Here is a 13,901-nt window from a genome sequence, read left to right on the forward strand (position 1 = left end):
CTGCCGGGCCTCGTGACTGGCCGCGGCCATCTTGGGACGAGGGCGGCCAGAGGGCGAGCGGGAGGAGGGAACGGAAAGGGGAAGAAAGCGTATTCCCCAAAGGGAGAGGAAGAGAAGAGGCCGTGAGCCCGCCAGGCGGCGCCCTCGCTCCGACCTCGGGAGCGAAGGCCTGTATCCAGACCACCGGGAGCTCTCGCCAGGTTCGTTCTAGCATCGCATACTCTATGGCACTTTCTTGACTCGCTCAGTCTGTGCCGGGAGAGTGGCGCATGAGGCCACGCCCCCTGACTTAGCCGCGTCCCCGGCTGCGGCCATCCAGCCCCACTGCGCCCCCACGTGGTTGGGTCATGTTACACCCGGCGACGCCAATTAAAGTCCTCCAGCAGCTCAAGGTGTCCCCCACTAGAGATGGTTGTGTGACCTTGATCAACTCACCTCCCTTCTCCGGGTCTCAGCTTTCTCATCTGCAAAATAAAGGCCAAGGAAGTTGGACTAGGTTTACTTCGATAAATAAAAGCCTGCTGTGTGCAAAACATCACGCCAGGGGCTGGGGATACAGAGCCAACACAGAGCTTGTCCCTGCCCTCAAGGAGCAAACATTCTACTGAAAAGATGGAACTAGTGCAGAGATGAAAGTGCAAAGCACGCAAAGTGGGACGTCACGGGGGTGGAGGGAGGGGTCCTGTAACCAGGGCTCCTAAGTGAGGACCAGAAGGCTTGCATGATCTCTAGGGTTCCTGCCTGCCCTGCCCTCCTGCCATTCTGAGCCCACCCTGGCTTCTCAGAGGCTCTGTGAAAGACCAGGTTGGTCAGGAAGACTAAATGTCAGTGGAGGGCTTTCCTACAGAGAGGAAATTTCAGAGAGGCTGGCACCGAGCCAGCCTCCTCCTCAATACTGTCCTTAACCCAGGTATCTTGGCTTCTGTCCTCTGAATTCCAATGAAATTGTACCCCCCCCCCCAAAAAGGTCTCCAGTGACTTCTTTTTAGTCACCAAATCTAGGGGCTTTGTTACAGTCATACTCCTGGACCTCTCTGCAATATTGGACTCTACTAACCATCTCCTGCCTCTGGGGATAAAAAACCAGCAATGACAGAGTCCCTCCTCTCTTTTTTTCAATATGCCACACTCTCCTGCCCTCCTCTGTCTGGCCTCTCTTCTTTCTGACCCCTAAATGTACATGTGAATGTCCTTGGATTCTATTCTGGACCTTTCTCTAGTCTTCTCTCCTTACCCTTACTTTGTCAGTTTTTCTACTCCTGTGGTCTCAACTGACATGTGAGGCAGCTAAAGGGCCCTGGATGAGAAATCAGAAAACCTCGGTTCAAATATTGACTGTGCCACCTATGTGTTACCTCTTTGGTCCTCGGTTTTCCAGGAATAATAACAGCCACTGTATCTACCTCACAGAATTATTCTGAGAATCAAATGAGATATGGTAGGTAAAGTGCTTTGCAACCTTTAGAGAACTGTTATGTAAATGTTGGCCATTATTATCTATGCAACTGAGTAGCAAATCTACAATTCTCAGACCTGTGTCTCCCAGACCAAGCTCCATTCCTGTTGTTTTTGTTCTTTAGCTTTCTGCTGGACAGCTCCATCTGCTTTTGTTGTCGATTACAAACTCAGCATGACTAAAACCATTTAATACACTTCTCAACCTCAATTAAATAACACATTTATTTAAACACCCACTGTGTGTAAGATTTGCTATGTTAGTGATAGACACCCCAAAGATAGTACCTAGTCCAGTCTATTGCCTTTAAAGAACTTTCATCCTATTAGGGAAATATGACAAATACACAGATAATTAGAATACAAAATATTAATAGAAAAGGTCCAAAGAGAGTGACATGAGAGATTCAGGTGGAGAAAAATCAGTTAGAATGGGGTGAATCAAGGAAGGCTTCATGAAGGAGAAGGTGCCTGAACTACTTTTTGTTATTGTTGTTGTTCAGATCTGTGATTACATTGGTGTGGTGAAGTCCCCACCCTGAAATTCCTTTCTCTGAAGCAGATCAGCAATCTCCTGGTAACTTATAGTCTTAGAGAGTTGCCTGGCACACTGAGCTTAAAAGACTTGCCTTTGATCAGATAGCTTGTTTGTGTCAGAGGCTGTTAATAATTTGGAGATCCAGTCAACTACATTAATGTTATTAGATTGGCATTGTTTTGTTTTGTCTTTATTTATAACTTCATAAGATTGTTTTAAGTTAATGCTGTCTTTATAGTTATCTTGCATTATCATTTTGGAAAATATTATGTAGAAGTGCTGCTAATATTCAAGAATGATACCAAGAATGTAAGACATTTATAACATTAAGAATTTAGATCCTCTTTGTTTGGAATGTTGTGAATGAATTTTTTTATGAATGAAAGCAATCATATAGTAGAAACATTTGTCTGGAAGGCATAAGTAGTACTCTTCCTCTGGTTAATGGTCATCTTAAATATTCAAATGTATGTTCTCCAGTTTTTCAAAGAGTTCATTTGGGTTTAGTAAACAAGACAGCAAATACTGGAAAGCTAGAAATGCTACTAGAAAGCATAATTTGAAAACAATAAGATCCACTAGGACTATTTGGAATGTAACCAAAATGTGAAATAGACTATCTATACTGCATTTAAATGATAAGTGTGGTGATTGTTCTTTAGAAGTCCGGAGATGTTTGAAAAATACTGCTGTACCTATTCAAATGAGTTTCATTTTATCTTTAACATTGTTTAGGTTTTGTCAATTTCTGTTTACTAAAGGGTCTAGTTTAGACACAGGCAATTGCATAAAAACCCCTTGTCACTGATGTGAAATGTATCATATCCTTACACCATATTCTACAGAAAAAAATTGAGGCCATTCTTGGTGAGTTTCCTCATCTCCTATCACTCAGATGCCTTGTGCTATAATCTTCTCCTTCACTCCTGACTGACATGGTGAAGTGGCCTTACTCTTTTACCAAGGCTAACTCTTTTACCTGTTCAAGTGATCTCAGTCCAACCTGTCTCCTCCAACAGGTTGCCCCTTCTTTCATCTCCATTCGCTTATTTTTTTAATCTCTCCATAGCTAATGGCTCATTTCTTACTGCCTGTAAACATGTCCATATTTCCTCCATTCTGAGAAAAAACAAAAAAAACACCTCATTTGATCCTTTTATCCCCTGCTAACCATAGTCCTATATCTGGTTTTTGTAGCTAAAATCTTCAAAAAAGCCATCTACAATGGGTCATTTTCTCTCTAATTTTCTTCTTAACCCCTTATAATCTGCCTTCCAACCTTATCATTCCACTGAAAGGGCTCTCTCTAAAGTTACCAAGATTTCCTAGTTGCCAAATCCAATAGCCTTTTCTCAATCCTCATTCTCCTGGACCTCTCTTCAGCCCTTGTTAATTGACAATTGATTTATGGAATTATGAAATGGGGCAGGCATGCCTGGTTCTTTGAGTACTTGATGGGAAAGACCAGGATGGAAGTAGGGAGTGAGGCTTCAATCACCCTAATAAGTCCCAGAGGGTACCGAGATGAACACACAGAAAGTACAAAAGCAAGTGTTGAAAGGGGAGTGATACAAAGGCAGGTGGTTTGGGAATGGGGGTAGGATGATAGGGGAGGCAAACAGTGGTGGGGAAGAGAAGGGGGAGGAAAGAGAGGCACAGAAAGTCACTCATATAACCATAGATTAGAATTGGGAGCCCTTGGCAGCATGGCCCCATGGAGATGGAGGAGTGCTGGAATGGGGCAGAAACTTGGGGTCTCATTTTTATAGGGTTCTTCTAAGGGGAACAGACTAATTCTTATCTGTGCCAACTTGGGGTTAGTTTATTAGCACATTCACATTGTCGCAAAGTTATCAGTACCATTTGGTGTTCTGCTGGTCTTACTGTGGATGTACAAAGCATATCTGAGTTCTGAGTATCATAGGACAAAAGGTCCTGAGATCTAGGCTTAGATGGCTTCCCCTGATTTAACACATAATCTCAGGATGTGATTTTTGTTTAATATATGATACAGTTTGCAAATCATGCTACTTTGATCTTTGGGAAAGTCTGTATGTGACTTCTAGGTTCCCCTCTGCAATATTACTTCCTGCTATTGTTACTTTACACTGACTACTTATAAACTTGACTACTTATAAACTTGCTGTACAAACTAGAGGGTGTGTGTGTACAGGGGGACCAGAAGAAGATACAATTTTAACATACTTTCACACTCTTGATCACTATCTCCTCCTTGATACTCTCTCTCTCTTTTTCTTTTTCTCTTTTTTTTCTTTTTAGGCAATTGGGGTTAAGTGACTTGCCCAGGGTCACACAGTAGTAAGTGTCAAGTGTTTGGTCTGAGGCCAGATTTGAACTCAGGTCCTCCTGACTTCAGGGCCAGTGCTCTATCCACTGCGCCACCTAGCTGCCTGGATACTCTCTTCTCTCTAGGTTTTCAGGATACCCCTCTCTTCTGATTCTCCTCCTACCTATCTGACCACTTCTCTGTTTCCCTTACTGGGTCCTCATCCAGATCGTGCCCTCTAACCACGGGTATCCATTATGGTTGTGTCCTGGGCCCTCTTCTCTTTACCCTCTGTACTACATTTTGGTGATCTCATCAGCTCCCAGGGATTTATTGCCATAGTTATTCTGATGATTTCTTAAATCTACCTCTTCTGCCCCAAACTCTCTCTGACCTCCAGTCTCACATCTCCAAGTGCCTTTTAGACACTTGAACTGGATGTCCAGCAGAAGTCAAACTAAACATGTCCAAAACAGAACTCCTCATCTTTCCCCCAAGCCCTCCTCTGCCCCACTTTCCCTATTACCATCCTCCTAGTCCCTCAGGCTTACAACCTAGGAGTCATCCTGGATTCCTCGCTATCTCTCTCTCCCTTTGATATAGATATCAAACATATATATATCAAATCAAATCTATTGCTCAGGCCTGTCAATTTCACCTTTGCAACATCTTTCCAATAACACCCCCTTCTCTCCTCTGATACTGCCATTCCCGTGGTTCAGGCCCTAATTACCTCATGCCTGGACTATTGCAAAAGCCTACTGATGGGTCTGCCTGCCTCAAGTCTTTCCCCACTCCAATCCATCCATCTCCATTCACCCACTAAAAGATTTTCGTAAAGCATGGGTCCATTGATGTCACTGCCCCTCCACCCCCAACTCAGTAATCCCAGTGGCTTCTTATTGCCTCCAGTATCAAATACAAAATGCTCCCCTTGGCATTCAAAGCCTTTTATAACCTACTACCTTCTATCTTTCTATTCTCCTTACACCTAAATTCTCCTCCACATACTCTTCAGTCCTGGGACACTGGCCTCCTTGCTGTTCCTCCGTCGCTCAGTTCAAGTTGTTCCCCGCGCTTGGAAATGCTCTTCCTCCTCAACTTCACCTACTGACTTCCCCGGCTTCCTTTAAGTCCCAACTAAATTTCCATTTGTTTGAAGGAAGCTTTTCAAAAATAAAAAATTTAAAAAAATAAAGGAAGTGTTTTCCCAAACCTGTTAATTTGCCTTCCCTCTGTTAATTATTTCCTATTTACCCTGTATCTAACTTGCTTTGTATATATTTGTTTGCATTGTGTCTCCCCTATTAGACTGTGACAGGAACTATCTTTTGCCTCTTTTTGTATCCACAGAGTTTAGCACAGTGCCTGACACATAATACATGTTTAATAAATGTTTATTGATGGTGAGATGGATGAAGATCTTGAGAGACGGTTTCTGGGTAATTAATAATCAATTTATTAATAAGACTAGCAAATAACCAATAACTTGATGGTCAGTGGTCTCCCTTGGTAACCAAAGGCAAAAGACTATGGAGGTCATTGAATGGTTAAATACCTTTGGAAAAGTAGGTGCCCCTGACAAGTGGAGATCAACCCTGATTGGTGAACAATTGTTGTTGTTTACCAAAATGACATCACTGTGCTAGAGTCAGGTTTCACAATATCACTGTGGCTGATCAGACCAATACAAACTCAGAATGCTCTACCACAGGTCAGGCACAAATAGTCCATGTGAACATTTGGGGTGGACTCTCTAAGTTTGCTCATCTTGCGTTTCTCTTGAGCTATTTCAGTTCTGCTTTGCTTATAGAGCACAGGACTTTCTCTGATGTGGGCACACCATGCTGATTGGTCCTGTGCCAGTGTCTTCCGTATCACACAATCAATTCCAAAGTTCCTAAGAGAGATCTTGAGAGTATCCCTGTATTGCTTCTTCTGATCTCCATGTGAACCACTTGCACTGTGTGAATTCTCCATAAAACAATCTTATTGGCAAGTGGACAGTTTGCATTTGAACAACGTGGCCAGCCCATCGGAGTTGTGTTCTTTGAAGCAGAGTTGAATGCTTGGTGCTTAAGTTTGAGACAGGACCTCAGTGTCTGGTATCTTATCCTGCCAAGTGATCTTCAGAATCTTCCTAAAACAATTCAAATGGAAGCAATTCAGTTTCCTGGCATGGCTTACATTTGCCATGGTAGTGTACTTTCTGGGGTGTACACATTGATGATGAAGTTGATGCATGCATTGCCAGAGCTAGCTCAATATTTGGGAGGCTCTGAAGGAAAGTATGGGAGAGAAGAGCTATTAAACTGACTACCAAACTGAAGATCTACAGAGCCATTGTGCTGACCTCATTATTGTATGCCTGTGAAACCTGGACAGTATGCCAGCACCATGCCAGGAAACAGAATCACTTCCATTTGAATTGTCGTAGAAAGATTCTGAGGATCACCTGGCAGGATAAGGTGAACAATCAATGATGGAGTGGACATGTTAATGACAAGGTGGGCCAAAAGTCTTCAGCTCCTCCTGCTAAGAACTTGACTTGATCTTGAGACTCAGCCAGTCAACTCCAGATGAGCACATCTCCTCCCAGACCACTTAAGTTGAATGTATGGGTTTCCAGGGCATAAGCTTTAGGGCTGGAATTCACCTAGATTAGGTTCTCTTTACCCTTTTATCAGAAATAAAGTCTCCCAATTGGGTAGGGTCCCACCCAATATTGAGGAAAATGTTCCAGGTGAGTTAGGCCAATCTCACTGTCAGCCCTGTTCTGTCCTTCAGAGACTTACTTGATCTACAAGGTTTGGACTTTGAATGAGGAAGCAAAAAGAGAAAAAACGCTGGATCCTGATATTAATAATTGGTTATTAATAATCATTTGTCTCAATGGATTGATTGATTCCTTATGTGAAGTGATGAGAAAGCCCTGACAGTGAACCTGTTTACAGAAAACTGGTTCAGGTGAGAGAAGAAATTAAATAAGAAATTCAGAACATGAGCAAATTTGGCACCTATGTTTATAATACAATGTTTATGTAGACAGAAGACAGCCCATGCATAGGCATCTTATTTTCAGAAGTACAAACTGAAGCCATCCTCCCATAATGCCCAAGCAGTTTAGAAAGGGAAGATGTCCTAAGCTAATTTCATAACCAAGAGCTGTAGGTTTTTCTTTTTTTCAGGCAGAACAGTTACTATTTTACCTTATTTATCTTTCAGGTTCTGTTAGCCAGTCTAGAAGAGTTTGCCAGTTGATAAGCCCAGCCCATCTGTGCCTAATGTAATCCATCCTTACCTTTCTACCATATTTGCCATCATGCACATGTGCAGAGGAGAGCACTGATATTCCTGCAGTCCCCAAAAATTGGCTAAGTTTTTCTTTATAGCCCCACAATATTATTGTGCCTGCTTCATTTGCTGGCACTATAATGTTGTAAAATCAAAACAAAATAAAGTTTGCTTTTATTTCCACATAAGATGATTTTATTCAACTAAATGCTATAATGATGAATATGTTTTTGTCATAGTATGTAGGTATTTAAGAAGATTAGGTATTCTGCTAAAATAGACTCCAGAGTACTCATCAAGGAAAGGGCTAGAAGCCTTTTATAAGCAGATTAATGTTAACAGCCCAGACAACTCTTGCTCAAAGTCTGGTTCTTTAATACTAAGTCTTAGTATCCCTTTTTGGCTTCTCTGGAATCTGAGCCAAAGGACTGGGTCGTTCTGTCTGTGACCTCTCTCTAGAATGCACTATGCCAGAGCAAAGATAGTATGCTTTTCAGAATACATTTTTAAAATTTTCACCCCCATTGACCTTGTTTTGCTGCAATCACTGGCAGCAAATGGACTTTAAAAAAAATGTAGCATTTGACAGGCTCTATTTAAATATGCTTAAAGACTTGGAGGAGCTTTTCTATAACAATTTATTTGCAGTTTCCATGAAGAGAGAGGAATTAGTTGTTTCACTAAATGCTTTTAGGTTACTGCTGGAATTGAAATGTCTATTTTTTTAAAATGCATTGCAGCAATTTAAATATCTATTTTATTGACAACTTAGAATTCAAGATATGTTTCTAAACCTAAAACTTATAAACAAAATATTCTAGGTGAAATATTCCAAAGCTGTATAGTATATATTTTAGGAACTGAACTTATTTATATGTAACATAAGCAGAAGTGTGCTGATAAATGTGTTACAATGGGGTCTCTAAAAAGGGGGGAATGTATATGTATGATATACTCTAGTTTAATCTGCATTATTAATCTGCATTATTTCTCCATCACTTTTTTAAGTCTAGAAGTAATGAAACAATAAATCAAGCCCTGATTTATAACATTTGCCAATTTCAGAGCTGTAAATGCTCACATTGAAAATTTAACAACCAACTCTCAGGGAACCTGTTCAAGCTGACTGCAGTGTACCCTTGAATATGATACTGTATAACATAATACAATGTAATTTACTAAATTATGTAATACATATAATACAACTAGGTGGTAATATTGTTCTTTTTGGAGGACTGTATTTTAGGTGAACCTATCAATCTCAGTTGGCAACATCCTTTTCTGAAATGTTTTACTAGTCTTACTCTGAAGATTTCTTTCCAAATGTTCAGATGGTAATGTCTGCAATCTCCAGGATAAAAGACTGTATATTAATTCCTAATGAGTGCCTTTCTAGAAGAGATTGTGAAAGGCTTAGCTGAGGATGTAGTGTGTTATTACCTAGACTTCATAACAGCCAACAGCACTCACTAGTCTCTTCTTCAGTGGCCACAGATGTTCTCTGTAAAAAGGTATTCGCTAAGTGTGTATACTGCTATGTAAAATGTTTGTGGTGATTGATGTACAAATGACCTTCATGACCACACTGTTCTGGTGCTGGTGATCTGAGTGAGAGTGGGACCATATTTCTGGCTTATTTCAGAATTTAAAATTGGAAAACAAAAGAAGATGGATGAATGGAAATGTGATCTTAGGGATTTTTAAAATGATCCTTTTTTTAAATAACCTGTTGCTTCCCAGTACACTCATTGAGAAGGATTCTTAACCTGGGCCCAATGGATTTGCTTTTTGAATATTTTGGTAAGTGTATTTCAATATAATTGGTTTCCTTTGTAACTCTATGCATTTTATTTTATACATTTTAAAACATTGTTCTGAGAAGGGACCCATAGACTCCACTAGACTGTCAAAGGGGTCCATGACACAAAAAAGGTGAAAAATCTTTGATCTAAGAGGACATGAAGTAGAGCCCTGATTAACATCTCAGTGTCCTTACTGTTTAGTAGAAGGAACAAGATTCAATATTATACTTTTGTGATAAGCCAACGCTGCAGTTTCAATCAAGCTCTAAGCGTGCCCATTCCTTCAGGGGAAGTCTTCACATGCTTGAGGTAGACATCCATGTAATTCATTGATAGGTTTGAGGCTTGTCAGTAATTCTCAACCGGTTAGCCTGTCTGCCAAGACTGTTTTGCTGAGGCATGGCCATTGTGCATGTTACAGCTTTTTAGAACCACTAATGAGAGTTGGGTGATCTTCACCCAACATTTCCACCACCCTACTGGAAAAAAAATAGAAAAACAGAACCCTGGTTACAAATATGCATAGTTAAGCAAAGCAAACTTGCATTGACTATATAAAAAATGTGTCTCATGTTATTACTTCTCTGTTAGAAGTTGGATAGCATTCTTTATCATTGGTCTTTGGGAGTCATGACTGGTAGATACATTGATCAGACTTTTCAAGTCTTTCAAAACTGTTTGCTTATACAATGTTATTAATAGTATACTTTCTTTTCCTGGTTCTTCTAATTTCCATCTGCATACAGTTCATACAAGTCTTTCTAAGCTTCCATAAAAGCATCTATTTCAACATTTCTTATAGCACAACAGTATTCCATTACATTTATATATCATACTTTATTCAGACCTTCTCAAAGTGATGGGCACCCCTTAGTTGCTAGTTTTTTGCCACCACAAAAAGAGCTGCTATAAATATTTTTGTACATATGGGTTCTTTTCCTCTTTCTTTGATCTCTTTGGGGGATAGGCCTAGTAGAGGTATTACTGAATCAAAGGGCATGCCCAGGTTAGTAGTTTTTTGGGGTAGAATTTCAAATTGCTTTTTAGAATGGGTGGACCAATTCATAGCAGCACCCACACTCCATTAATGTTCCTATTTTCACAAAGTCCTTCTAGCCATTTGTTATTTTCTTTTTTTGTCAACTTCGCCAATCTGTTGAATGTGAAGTAGACCATCAGAGTTGCTTTAGTTTGCATTTCTTTAATTAATAGTAATTTGGAGTATTCTTGTTTGGCTATTAATAGCTTGGATTTCTTCCCGTGAGAACTGTTTGTTCATATCCTTTGGCCATTTATCTATTGTAGAATGGCTCTTATTCTTATAAAAATAAAATGTCTAGTCTCATGGCTCCCTTAATAGGCTTCTCCGATCACTGATATTCTGTCTGGAATTATTACTCAATGGTTAGTATATGCCTATATGCTAATATTCACTCTATCCTGATGATCCTGAGCCCTCAGTGGCTGATTCCAAACCCCCTTTTCCATTTCCAATTTGATGCATCTTCAGACTTATCCATCTGAGTTTTTCCCCTCCCCCCAATGCCCCATTTCAGAGCTGTGTGCCCCTTTTGCCCTCCAGAATGCCTGAGCCACGGGGCAGCTAGGTGGTGCAGTGGAAAGAGCACCAGCCCTGGAGTCAGGAGGACCTGAGTTCAAATCTGGCCTCAGACACTTGACACTTACTAGCTGTGTGACCCTGGGCAAGTCACTTAACCCCATTACCTAGCCAAAAAAGAAAAAACAAAAACAAAACCAGAATGCCTGAGCCAAAATTAACAAATTTTCTTTCATCTTAAACCTCATTCTTTCTCTCTCCTATCTTTCGGCCCTCACTGAGACATAGCTCCCTCCTGATAAAATCCTTTCCATTACTGACTATTTACTTATGAGGAGGGAGGCAGATTACTCCTTGCTTCCCATTGCTACTTCCTTCTCCTGCATTCACTAAACAGTCTCTTCTCTTTTGAGCTTCACACTATTTAAACTTATCAACCAATCCAGATTCTGGCAGCTATCTCTAGACCCTCTAATAGATTATCTTTCCTTCCTCCATGAGTTCAGTACCTGGCTCACAATCTTTCTTTCCTCCCCATCTTTTACTCTGATACTAGGGGACTTCAACATGTATGTTGATACTCCCTCAAATAACCTAATATTTTAGGTTCTCAATTTACTTAATTCCCATGACCAACTCTTCCACTCCATCTTATATCTATAGATATAGATATACAGAGATAGTCATACCCTTTACTTTTCCATAGCTTTCATTTTTAAGAACTACAAAATTCTATCTGATTATAATTTTATATCAGTCCATTGTTCCCTCTGCCCTATGATCCCCCTCTCCCCCAATCCTGTTTGTTCCTCACCTTCATGATCAGCATTCCCTTCACCCCTTGATTCTTTCCCAGGAATAACCCCTGGACAGGCTATACTGTTTTCTCTTCCCTATCTTGACCCTTTGGTGAATTAACTCAATGCTACATTATCACTTCTACACTACACCTACAATTCCCTTTCCTCCTTGTCCTATCACTGATTATGATTTGCCAAGCCCCAACCCTGAATTACTTCCACTACAAGCCACCCTCCTCTCCCATTCATTCCTATATTTACAATCTCCTGAACCGAGCTGGAGGAAATCAAACTATGCTAGCCCATGACAAATTTATGTTGCAGCAAGACAAAATTTTTCTTCTTCCCTAATGATTCATTATTCTACTTTCCATAGTAACTGTTCCAAACCTCATCTCCCCTCAAGCCTCACTCTGCACCCCCTTTTCCCTCCCCTCTCAGCTTCTTACTTTACCATAAAAATTGAGTCCATTTCCTGAGAGCTCCTTCTTCTCCCCTTCTCTTCATTTCCCCTTCTTCTCTGTCACAATCTGCTCCTTTAGTCTGGGATGAAGAGATGGCCCTTTTCCTTGCCAAAGAGAACCACTTTACATATACCTTCGATCTCATCCTTCCTGGCCTCTCCAGCATATTGCTTCCAATATCATTCCCATTCTCTCTCTTATCTTCTCCCTATCTATTGATACCTTTCCTAGCAAACATGCTTCTACCTCCTCCATCTTTAAAAACTCTGCCAACTATTCACCTGCGTCTCACCTACCCTCCATGGCTGTACTTCTTGAGAGTGAAATCTGTGATTGGAGCCTCTTTTTCCTCTACTCTCACCTGATTTTAACCCTCTACGGTCTGGCTTCCTATGTCATTGTTCAACTGAAACTGAAACTGCTCTCTGTAAAATTACCAATGATCTCTTAATTGCCAAATCTAATGGCCTTTTCTAAAACATCATCCTTCTTGTACTCTCTAAAGTATTTGATACTGTTGATCACTTTATTCTTCCTCATACTCTCTCTTCTCTAGGTTGTTGTTGTTTGTTTGTTTTTTTGCTGAGGCAATTGGGGTTAAGTGACTTGCCCAGGGTCACACAGCTATTAAGTGGCAAATGTCTGAGGTCAGATTTGAACTTAGGTCCTCCTGACTCCAAGGCCAGAACGCTATCCACTATGCCACCTAGCTGCCCCTTCTCTAGATTTTCATGACATGTCTCTCTCCTGGTTCTCCAATTCCTGATACTCCGGGTATATCTGACCACTTCTCAGTTTTCTTTGCTGGCTGGTTCTTCATCCATATTATGCCTTCTACCTATGATTTCCAAGGCTCTGCCTTAGTCCCCTTCTCTTTTCATTCTCTACTGTCTCAGTAGATTATTTTATCAGCTGCCATGGATTCAATAATCAATTCTATGCCAACGATTCCCAGATCTATAAATCCTTTGGTTTCTTGAAGTAAGCATGTCCAAAACAGAACTCTTTGTCCTTTCCACCAAACCTTCCCAGCTTCTGAACTTCTCTATTACTATTGAGTACATCACCATCCTCCCACTCACCTCAGTGTCATCCTCAACATTGTCAATATCTGTTGTATGCATCCCCATTTCTACTCATAGCCACAGCCCTAGTTCAAGCCCTCATCACCTCTCCTATGGACTAATGCAACCGTTTTCTAACCATTCTAACCATACTTCAAGTCTCTTCCCATTCCAATCCATCCTACGCTCAGGTGCCAAGGAGATTTTTTTAAAGTATACATCCAGCCCCGACATTCCCCTGTTCAGAGAGTTCTAGTGGTTCCTTATTACCTCTAGAATCAACATTTAAAGCTCTTCACACAACCTGGCCCCTCTCTGCCTTTCTAGTTTTCTTACACCTTACTTTTCCCTCTGTCAACAAGCTACCCTGGCTTACTTAAAGTTTGTTAAAGACAACACGCCATCTCCCATCTCCCTCCCTTTGCCCTGGCTCTCCCCCATGCCTGGAGTGCTTTTCCTCCTTACCTTCACTTCTTGGTCTCCCTGGTATCCTTCAAGACTCAGCCCAAATCTCACCTTGTGCAGACCTTGCCTGATCTTCCCAATGATCAGAAATTCTGTATATATCATGTGTAGTCCCTCCACATTCATTTTTTTTGAGGCAATTAAGGTTAAATGACTTACTCAGGGTCACAATGC

The 13,901-nt window shown here is 40.9% G+C and overlaps 1 pseudogene; it reads right to left on the reverse strand.

Moving 5' to 3' along the window:
- Positions 1-222: 222 nt before the first annotated feature.
- The window catches only part of LOC114039470, a 29,747-nt pseudogene continuing 16,068 nt past the window's right edge, over positions 223-13,901 (reverse strand).

This window comes from Vombatus ursinus, unplaced genomic scaffold, assembly GCF_900497805.2.
Source record: "Vombatus ursinus unplaced genomic scaffold, bare-nosed wombat genome assembly UNPS02000749.1, whole genome shotgun sequence".
Lineage (NCBI taxonomy): Eukaryota > Metazoa > Chordata > Mammalia > Diprotodontia > Vombatidae > Vombatus > Vombatus ursinus.